Below are 11537 nucleotides of genomic sequence, written 5' to 3'. Positions count from 1 at the left end.
AGTATATAGTTGAGTTAAGGTTTAAGGTAATAAATTCATAAGTGTGGTATTGGTGCTTAAGTCGCTGGGGTTGTTAATTACAAGGGTAATTGTAAAAATGGACCCTCGTCAATCATCTAGACCACAGGGCGAGCAAGTAGAGCATTGTTAGACCAAACCAATCCACCGGCACCGCATGCACCTCCGTAGAATCCAGGGGATAATGCGGGGGTTGGCAATGCTAATCCTCCTGCTTACCGGCAGCAGATGTTGCATCGATTAAGGCAACTGGCACTGGCTTCCCCTGTTGAGAAAATGTTACCAGCAGCGCCTGTGCCAGTGGTAGGTAACCAGGGGTTTATGATGCCTCATAGAGATTCTGTGTTTGAACGGTTTGTGAAGCTGCAACCTCTGACTTTTCTTGGAGGTACTGACATAATTAAAGCTGAGCAATGGATGAGTACAATCACCCGTATCCTAGATAATATGGGAGTGACGGGATCAAAGAGAGTGAATTGTGCAGCTTTCATGTTGCAAGATCATGCTCGCGTTTGGTGGGATATTGTGGGACAGACTCGTGACGTCAATGTAATGACTTGGGATGAGTTTAAGAATCTATTTGAAGAAATTTTTTATAATATTGCTGTGAGGACTTCACATATGGAAGATTTTGTGAAGTTAACTCAGGGGAAGATGTTTGTGGCCGAGTACACTCTGGAGTTCGATCGGCTATCCAAGTTTGCTGGTGAACTGGTGCCCACAGATTTCACTAGAAAACAATTAATATGTGAGAGGACTGGATGCCACTATCAGTTGGGACTTGAAAATTACCACTACACATGACACTTTGTACAAGAAAGTGGTAGAGCTAGCCGTAATTGCTGAAGAGGCTGAGCAGCATGTAACAAAAGAGCAGATTGCAAAGGATGCCGCCATGGCATCGAATCCTCCTACTAGTGGTAATGTCAGTAAGGGGACCGACGGTGGTAACCCTGGTCACAAACGGAAGCTGATGCTTCCGGAACATCAGGAGGTAACAGAAAGTTTCGAGGAAACAGAGGTGGTCGTCAGGGCTGTGGATCTTCATTTTGATCTTATCCTGAGTGTCTGAAATGCAAGAAACACCATCAGGGTGAATGTCGGGCCAAGACTTGTTTCCAGTGTGGCATGGTGGGCCACTTCATCAGAGATTGTCCTCAGGCCAAGAAGGAGGAGCCTAAGAGAATACTACTCAACTCGGAACGACTTTTCACCATAACTCAGGCTGACGCAGATGCTAGTCCGTCAGTGGTGATAGGTCAGTTGTCTACAAATGGTTGTTCTTATTCAGTATTGTTTGACTCAGGAGCTACTCATTCCTATGTGTCGAGTAGAGTAATTGAAAGTTTCCATAAACCATGGGATATATATGCTTCGAAATTTGGTACCCTACTACCTTCGGGAGACCTTATAGTATCCACTAGGTGGATTTGATCCTTGTCTTTTTGGATTGACGGTTGTGAATTAACCGCCAATCTAATAGAATTGCAACTGTCTAATTTTGATATAATCCTGGGAATGGATTTTCTGTCCATGTATGTGGCAACGATCGACTGCAAACGGAATATGGTGGTGTTTGAGCCCGATAGTGCTAACCTAGCAGTGCTTGTGGGTAAAGTTCAGGGGACACGTATACCAAGAATAACGCTTTTGAAAGCTAAGGATCTGAGTCTGGGATTCATAGTCACTGCAGTGGATACCAGCCAACCTGTGACATCTGGACCTGAGAATACAAGATTGGTGTGCGAGTTCCTTGACGTCTTTCCAGAAGATTTACTGGGATTGCCACCTACCCGAGAGATTGAATTTGTAATTGAGTTGGTTTCAGGAGCGAAACCAGTATCAAAAGCACCGTATCGAATGGCTTTAGCAGAATTGAAAGAAATAAAGATACAATTGCAAGAGTTATTGAATTTGGGATTCATTAGGCCGAGCTACTCTCCTTGGGGTGCTCTGGTGTTGTTTGTAAAGAAGAAAGATGGGTCTATGCGAATGTGTATTATTAACCGAGAGTTGAGTAAGCTTACTATCAAGAACAAATATCCTTTACCTCGAATTGATGATCTTTTTGATCAACTGAAAGGGAAGACGGTCTTCTCCAAGATCAATTTTCGCTCAGGCTATCATCAGCTGAGAATTCGAGAGGAAGATGTCTTGAAAACTGCTTTCTGTACTTGGTATGGACATTATGAATTTATAGTGATGTCTTTTGGACTCACCAATGCCTCGACAGCATTCATGGATCTTATGAATCGGGTATTCAAGGATTATCTGGATAGATGTGTGATCGTATTTATTAATGATGACATCTTGGTTTATTCGGAATCAGAAGAGGAACATGAGTTACATCTTAGATCTATATTGCAACGGTTACGAGACCACAAGCTGTATGCTAAATTCAAAAATTGTGAATTCTAGTTATCTCATGTCTCTTTCTTGGGGCACATAGTAGATAAAGATGGGATAATGGTGGATCCGACCAAGATTGAAGTTGTTCGGGATTGGCCAACACTGAAATTGGCTACTGAAGTTAGAAGCTTTTTGGGCTTAGCTGGGTATTATCGTCGATTTGTTGAGGGTTTCTCAAACATTGTTGTACCCTTAACGGAGCTGACCCGAAAGAACTTGAAGTTTGTCTGGACTGATCGGTGTGAGAAAAGTTTTCTGGAGTTAAAGCAACGCTTGATTACCGCTCCAGTACTAACTCTTCCTTCAGATAAGGAAAAGTTTGTTGTTTATTGTGATGCCTCGAGACAAGGTCTCGACTGTGTTCTTATGCAAGCTGGAAAGGTAATAGCTTATGCTTATCGGCAGTTAATGGAGTACGAGAAGAGGTACTCTACTCACGACTTAGAACTCGCGACAGTAGTATTTGCGCTAAAGATTTGGCGGCATTACTTATATGGCGAGAAATGTGAGATATACAGTGATCATAAAAGTCTGAAATACATCTTTACCCAGAGACACATGAACATGAGACAGAGACGCTGGCTGGAGTTGGTGAAGAATTATGATTGTAAGATCCTTTATAACCTTGGTAAGGCCAACGTTGTTGCCGATGCCTTGAGTAGAAAAGGGCAGAGTCAGATAAGTAATATGAAACAAATCTCTCAACAGTTAGCAAATGAAATGACTCGAGCTAAAATTGAGCTAGTTGTGGGGCAGTTGGCTAATATTACCATGCAATCTACTCTTTTAGAGCAAATCAGAGAAGCACAATTGCAAGATCCAGAGCTAGTGAAATCCCGAGATAGGGTTTCAGCTGGGAAAACTAGTGACTTTACAGTGGATGAAAAGGGAATGTTACGATTTATGAATCTTGTTTGTGTGCCTATGGATGATGGTATATAAATAGAGATTATGAATGTGTCTCATACGACTCCTTAGTCAATTCATCCAGGGTCAACGAAGATGTATCAAGACCTCAAGGCCATGTTCTGGTGGCCAGGCATGAAGAATGACATCGCTGAGTATGTTGCTAAGTGTCTTACCTGTCAGCAAGTGAAAGCTGAACATCAGAGGCCTGCAGGGTTGCTGCAGCCATTGAATATTCCAGAGTGGAAATGGGAAGACATTGCTATGGACTTTGTGGTAGGCTTGCTGAGAACCACGGGACAGTTCGACTCTGTATGGGTCATAGTGGACAGGTTTACAAAGTCAGTGCACTTTTTGCCTATTCGAACGAACTTCTCCATTGATCAGTATGCTAAGTTATATGTTAGAGAAATTGTTCGTCTTCATGGTGTCCCAAAGTCCATTGTTTCGGATAGAGATCCGAAATTCACATCAAGATTTTAGGAGAGTCTGCATCGAGCTATGGGAACTTAGTTAAAGTTTAGCACTGCATTTCATCCTCAGACAGATGGACAATCTGAGAGGACTATTCAAATCTTAGAAGATATGCTACAGGCATGTGTGCTTGACTTTGAAGGATCATGGGTAAAGTACCTTCCCCTAATCGAGTTTTCGTACAATAACAGCTATCTGGCAACAATCGGGATGGCCCCTTATGAGCTTTTATATGGAAGGAAATGTAGATCACCTATTCACTGGGATGAAGTGGGTGAAAGAAAGTTCATGGGTCCCGAGGCTGTTCAGAGAACAAGTGAAGCAGTTGATAAAATCAGAGCGCGAATGCTCCCGGCTCAAAGTAGACAGAAGAGTTATGCTGATCCAAAGCGACGGGACAATGATTTTCAGATCGGAGACATGGTATTTCTCCGAGTATCGCTTATGAAAGGCATCAAGCTCTTTGGTAAGAAAGGAAAACTTAGCCCGAGATTCATTGAACCTTTTGAAATCCTTGAGAGGATAGGGCAAGTAGCGTACAAGTTGGCTATGCCCCCAGCGTTGGCAGCTGTACATGATGTGTTCCATGTTTCAATGCTTCAGAAGTATGTCTCAGATTTGTCCCATATCCTGAGTTATGAAACATTGGAACTGGAACTAGATTTATCATATGAGGAACGACCGGTGCAAATACTTGACAGAAGGGAGAAAGTCTTGAGAAACAAGACAGTTGCCCTGGTGAAAGTGTTATGGAGGAACAGTAAAGTAGAAGAGGCAACCTGGGAACTCAAGACGGATATGCAGCACAAATATCCGGAGTTGTTTAGGTAAATTTCGGGACAAAATTTCTATAACAAGAGGGTAATTATAATACCCTAGAATTAAGGAAATAGATTAGCAAAACCCTAACTTGTTAATTGAGTATTATTGTGGAATTATATTATTATATAATTTATTATATGTGAATTAATATGAGATATGACATGTTAAGACCCCGTAGGTGAGCTAGGGGCATTTTAGTAATTTTGACAGGAGAAGGGTAAAACAGTGAAATTAATTTTATATGTGCTTATGGACTATATTATTATATAGTATGCCTATTTTGTCCTTCTTCAGGTGTGTTCTGACAAGTCGACGAGGTATAGTCACAACCGGGTATTTCGGGCCAAATCGGGTTCGGGGCCGAAATATAATTTTGGGATTATTTATTGGCATTTTAATAAAGTGTGATTAATCTAAAATTTAATTGGGTATATTTATGTTGGAAATGACTATGTTATCCTTGGAACGCTTTTATGTGTTATTTGGCCCTAGGGGGCATTTTGGTAAATTGGCCTTTTCGATTAATTGCAACAAAAATGAATTATTTTGCATTTTAGAAAGAAAATTCTCAATTATTTTCTCGGCTCTTGGCTGAACCCTATTCTCCCTCTCCCTTCAATCTTTTCACTTCAAATCTTCCTCTCTTGTTTGTTGTTGAGCTTGTTGGAACTTGGGGGATTTTGGTGTGCTTTGATTGTGAGAACATTGAGGTATTTTCTAGCTCTTATTTTTGAATTTTATTCCTTTGATTCTGAAATGAAATAGGTATGAACTCATGGGTTATGTTCTTGAATTGCATGCTTATGGGATTTAGATTGTTTATGGAGTTGTAGCCATGGTTGTGTTGTAAATTATAGGATTTGCTTTGTGTATGCTTTGAATGGTAAATTTGGAGATTTCTAGTTGCTGAATTTGGGTAAGAAAAACATGCTGAAGTTTGATTCATTTTGGTGACTTCCTTGTGTAGCTTCTTTATGAGTTCTTGGTGATTTTGCTCAAGTTGGAGCTTTGAATTTTATGTTGTTTAATCTGAAATTTTGATGTGTTTTGCTGGTGTTTAAGCATCAAAATTATGTATGTTAATGCCTATTTAGGTACTTTTTTATTTGGTGAATGATTAGCTTGAGTTGTGTTTGGGTTTGTGTTGAATTAGATGATTTTAGGGGCTAAAATTCATTGCTGAATGCTGATTTTTAGTTGCTGGTTTTTGGTGTTGTTGGAAGTGAATTGGGTGTAATTCCTCTCTAATTACTTAGTTTATGCTAGGTGAAAGTTTGGTACGATTGTGGGTTGATATAGCATAAAAATTGGTATTTTTGGATGCATTTTCGTGGCTGGAAACTTGGTTACCTGGGTTTTTAAACCCAGTAGCCGCGGCCATTTTATGGCAGCATATTGTGTTTTTTTGGGTTTTTATTTTGGTCATAACTTTTGACTCGAGACTCTGTTTGAGACGTTCTTTGTATCGTTGGAAAGCTCTTTCCGAGCTCTATGTGAATATCTAGAATTTAAATGCCAGTTTATAATTTGTAGAAATGGATTTAGGGATTAACCCTATACTTGTGTATCCCCGAATTGTACTAGGATTACCGGTACTTGGTCAGGATCACCCGGGGATTTAGAATCTCCATATTTGCGGGACATCAGGTAAGACAGTAGTTAGCACGTAGAGATATGCGCAATGACGCTTATATGGAATATGATAAATATAAAAAACTAGCAACCGTGATTAGAGTTATTACTCTAAAGTGAGCGGTTTATTAGCTTAGGGTTATTACCCTAGTAAATTATTAATATGTAATTGTTATGCCGTGTTGTATATAGATGTATATTTAAATTAAGGGTTATGTGTTGAAGGCATAATCGGGTTGGACTCGGTAACTAGAACTGAGATGAATCGTTCTAAGGCCTTATTGTAATTAGACGTGTGAGCGTAACACGTAGGTCTATGCCACATAGACATAAATAGGCGTGTGAGTGTAACACGCAGGTCTGTGTCATACAGAAAAATATGAAATGACATTATTATTTATGTGATGAGTTATATATGATTAACGATATGTTATACTGTCTTGCTGGGTTTGGCTCACGGGTGCTCTACTGTGCAGGAAAGGGTAAATCTGTCTCTGATCAGCCATGAGTATGGGAGTTGGGCGATGTATGTACATGTTCGAGCCACACTAGACCAAGCGGGTTGGGGTCTACCAGTGTTGAGACTTTTGTAACTCTGTTTTTCTGCTTAGGTCGGCTAAGGGAAAAGACTTGTAATATTTTGTAAAACAATTTTTGGGATCCCGAAACATGTAACTTTTGTTTGTAAGGTTAAAATTATTACAAATTTATTTTCATTCTCTTTTCGTTTAAAGTTTAATTTCCACGCTTATTTTATTAGGAATCCCGTTTAGGAGATTAGGATTTCTTAATCGTCTTGGGTAGCGTGCCTAAATGTTAGGGCGTTATAATATGGGTCGTATTGTTCCGGACCATAAAAATTATGGATCATATCGGGCCATAAAAAAATATGGGTCATGTCGTGCTGTGCCATAGAAAAATATAGGTCATGCCCTGACGTGCATCAATTTTATATGGTAGGCCTGACATGGCCTGCAAGTTCGATAATTTCCTGCCGTATTCGGATCCATGTGAGGCTTCAAAAAAAACCTATTTTTCTTAAATAGACTAACCTGTTTTAATATACAGACTCAAATTCGTGCTCCATATTTTTATATTTTTATTACAATTAATGAGCTAAGTACTAAATATATATGTATTTTATAGTTTTAATTACTTTTGCATCTTTTTTCAATAATAGTTACACACAATCATATAAAAATAATTATAATTATTATAATTATAATAAATATTACAATTGATGAATAACTATTTATCATTGTTATTATTATTAAATTATTAGGCTTTTTAATGTGTCATGCTTTTAAGCTAATCTATTCGTGCTTACGTACCGTGTTTTCAGACATTGTTCCGTGTCGTGCCTAAACTTATATTTTTTGTTGTGATGATTCATCCACTTAGGACACATCACTTATGCTAACTTGGCAGCTGAGGTGCCCAACACATTTATCAAATTAGCTTACAATTATTGGCTATTAAAGGAAAGAGTACATGCCCACCCATAGCAAGTCAAGTACTCAATCATAGTGTGTAAGACTGTGAAGATTCCAACACTTGAAGGAGAATGAGGCTCAAATCTTGATAATACTCCGCGACAGAAAAGAACAAGGGTTAGAGATCTAAGTGTAAGGAGACATATTATTCCGCTGCAATCAATGTAAGGTTTTTTAACTTTATATGTGTTTAAATTTTATTGTTTTAGAGAATTTATATTTAGGGTGTTAAACAATATACTTGTTAGTAAATCTAGATTCTAGTAAAATAATCCCCAACAACTGGCCTTAGAGCCATGGTAATAATTTACTTTCATGAAATATGGATTTAAAATAATGAGTGTGATGATTTGGATGTGTTCATGTTGGTTTATGTGCTTCTTTGACGAATGTTTGTGAATTACAAATTTTTGATGAATTGTTTTTAGTTTCGTATTGGAAGTATTTTTTTTTTCTGGAATGTAGATGAAAAATTAATGAATTTAGGCTTTTACAGAACTTAATTTCAATATTTATTGAATTAGTTATGATTTTTTAAATTTTAAAAACAAAATATCTAAATGGTGCAACACACGTATGCGCGCGGAAAACATTAGCTCATTCAGTCATGTTATAGTTATTTAAGATATCTTACAAAATTTTGAGAAATTTGAAATAATTTACAATATAAAAAGTAATGTTCAAACGGTTTATTTTACACGCGTATAAAATAAAAATCACGCGCAACACATTATTTGAACCCTATTTTTAATATATTAATTTTTTAAAAAAATTTATCAAATTTTTAAAAAATATCTTAAATAGCTCCTTTTAAAGGTTGTGGTAGTACAATTTTACTGTAGTTTATACTGTTGGGATGTTCCAATCTTTTATAGAGCTTAGCAAATCTCATTTTTTTTTTTGGTGAAAATTACATGAAATATGGGATTTTATAAAAAAAAATTACAAAAGTATGGTATTTATAGGTTTGCCACTCTTCTATGATATTTTTTCACATTTAAGATTTTTTATGGTATTTGATATGCCATATTTTTGTAAACCTAATATCCAAACTCATATTTCATGTTTTTGTTTCTAGCTTAATTAATTTTATTCTTTTAGCTTATTTTACATTTACATTTTAGGGTTTCTTTCTATTTAGAAAATTTACAATAAATACAAACTTTTTTTTAAACATTACATTTATAATTTGACAAGGAAATTCTTACATTTATACTTTTCTTAATTTTTTTTACTTATTAAAGCTTCAAAAAAAGTCTTTTTTTTGTCATTTTTTTTATATATTTTTTAGACAATTTTGGCTCTCTTTTTTCTTTTTATCTTCTAAGTCAGTTGCTACTTTTATTTCTCTCTCTCTCTCTCTCTCTCTCTCTCTCTCTCTCTCTCTCTCTCTCTCTCTCTCTCTAAATATATATATTTATCTTTTTTATTGTTTTTAATTTGTTTTTGTGTCTCTTTTTTTTCTCAAACTATTTTTTTTATCTTTGTATATATAGGACATATCTATAATAGACACATTAGTTTTGTCCCTATGGTGGAGATATTTTTACAATCATAGATATTTAATCTAATGGTGATCAATGAATGAGTGTACATAAATAATTATTATTCATAATGTATCAGATTATTCACAAATTTATTTTTTAATAATATTTTAGTATTAGATAATAATTCTTTAATTATATTAATATGAGTTCTCTCAGTTAAGTTATCTATTTTTAACATCTTTCTTTCTTTCTTATTATTGTTCTTCATTGAAGCCTTAGCAACCATGCCAATGGAGATATCACTTGCAGAGACAATGGCACCCTCCTTTGCGAGAGGATTCGAAAGCAAGCCGGTTCCACAACCAGCATCGCATACAATGACTCCACTAAGCGGACCATCATCGGTTAACATGGTCGAGTCTAATGTCCTTCTGAACTCTGTTCACATCATCGGTCTCTCCGTAAATCTTCTTCCATCTTTGAAACTCGGAATTGTTGAAGTACTCTCTCACAACCTCCTTGTCAACACCCCAACCTCCTCGGCCTAGAGCTTGCGCTGCCACTCGGGGTCTGCCAGGGAGAGTGCAGAGGCTAAGGTAGTGACAGGGCCATGTTAGATTATTTTTAGTATTAAATTTAAATTAATTTTAGTATATTTTTTATTTAGTTTAAATCGTGTTTGAAGCAATTTTATAATTTTTATCTTTTATTTTTGCAAACTTAAAATAGAAGAATATAAGAAAATATCAAAGGAATAAGATAAAAAAAAAAGTTGAAAATATCTCACAAAAAGATGATATTTAAAATAGAGAAAATTATGCAAAAAATAAAGCTGAAAATTCAAGCCTGAATTCGACAGTCTTCTGATTAGATTTTCGAAATGGTCAAAACATAAAAGTTCTAGATCTCTCTTTTATCTTTCCGGAACATCTTGAATCATCCAATTTCAAGAAATATCGAAAGAGTTATGGCCAAAATACTAGCAGCCAACACAATAGAAAAATTACCGTCGAAACAAAGCCATCTGGTGAAACTCCAACACAGGCCGCGGCCCGCCCCCCTAAACAGGACAAATATCGTATTTTTGTCTTACGTGGGTTTTGGTTATTTCCTAATTCAAATAGGCATTTAACATGTGCGTTTTTATATTTTTTTAGTCCCTGAAAGCCTATAAAAATGGTGAACTGGAGTTGAGTTGAGGGAAGCAATTTAGAGGACAAAAGGAGTACGAATTTCAGAGACTAAAGTCAATACTGGAGGCATTCTACAGAGAGTTTTCAGCATTATTTTATTCTCTATCTTCTTCTCTTTCTTAAAGTTAATATGTGTGATTTTACTTCCATGAACATGTGTAGCTACACACTTAATTATGGTTAGATGGATATTGTTTGATATTACTTTATGGTATTAATATAATTTATTTGCCCCCAGTTTCTATGTATTCTATTTCATTTGTGCTTAATTACTTTTAATTGCCTGATCATCAATTAACTGTTTATGATTTTGATGCAAGATCTGAGAAGTGAGTGTCAATTATGCTATAGTAAAATAGAACTGAATTTTGATATATGACGAGAGTACCTATATGGTTTATATAGCTTATAGGATTTTTGTGTTTAATGCCTGTTGCATGTTAAATTTATCACGAGAGTAGAAAGTTTGCATGTGATTGAGATTTATATATCTGAGAAGACTATTAATTACCTTAGTAAACCTGCTATTGCATAGAAATTGATAATAGGGAGATAATCATATTAGGCCATAATCAATAGAAACAATTGAAGACGAAGTCCTAGTTTTTATTAACTATTAATTTCCTTATTAGTTTAATTGCTTCTTCTTTCATTGTTTTTATTATTTTCTAGTTTTAATCTTTGCTTAATTTTTATTCAACCAAATAGAAGTAAAAGTTTAATTTTAACGTACTTAACTACAATCCTCGTGGGATCGACCTCACTCTTCGTGAGTTTACTACTTGTTAACGATACGTACACTTGCGTGTGCAAAATATCACAACAAGTTTTTGGCATCGTTGTCGGGGATCGATAATTAATATATTATTAAAAATTAAATTTTGTTCTAATTTGGTTTTGTTTTCAATTATAGTACTAATCCTGTTTGTTTTAGAATCTTATCTTTTTCAGGTTTAATGAGTGTATGAGAAGTCAAGGTGCAATTGTCAGATTACTTGTTGATCCTGAAATAGAGAAGACTTGTAAAAAGAACAGAAGAAGGAAGAGATTGGAAAGAGCTGCAGTAGAGATTGAACAAGAAGGAGTCATGCCTGACAACGCAA

This window comes from Cannabis sativa, chromosome 9 (assembly GCF_029168945.1).
Source record: "Cannabis sativa cultivar Pink pepper isolate KNU-18-1 chromosome 9, ASM2916894v1, whole genome shotgun sequence".
Taxonomy (NCBI): Eukaryota; Viridiplantae; Streptophyta; class Magnoliopsida; order Rosales; family Cannabaceae; genus Cannabis; species Cannabis sativa.
Note: the sequence above shows the minus strand (reverse complement) of the source record.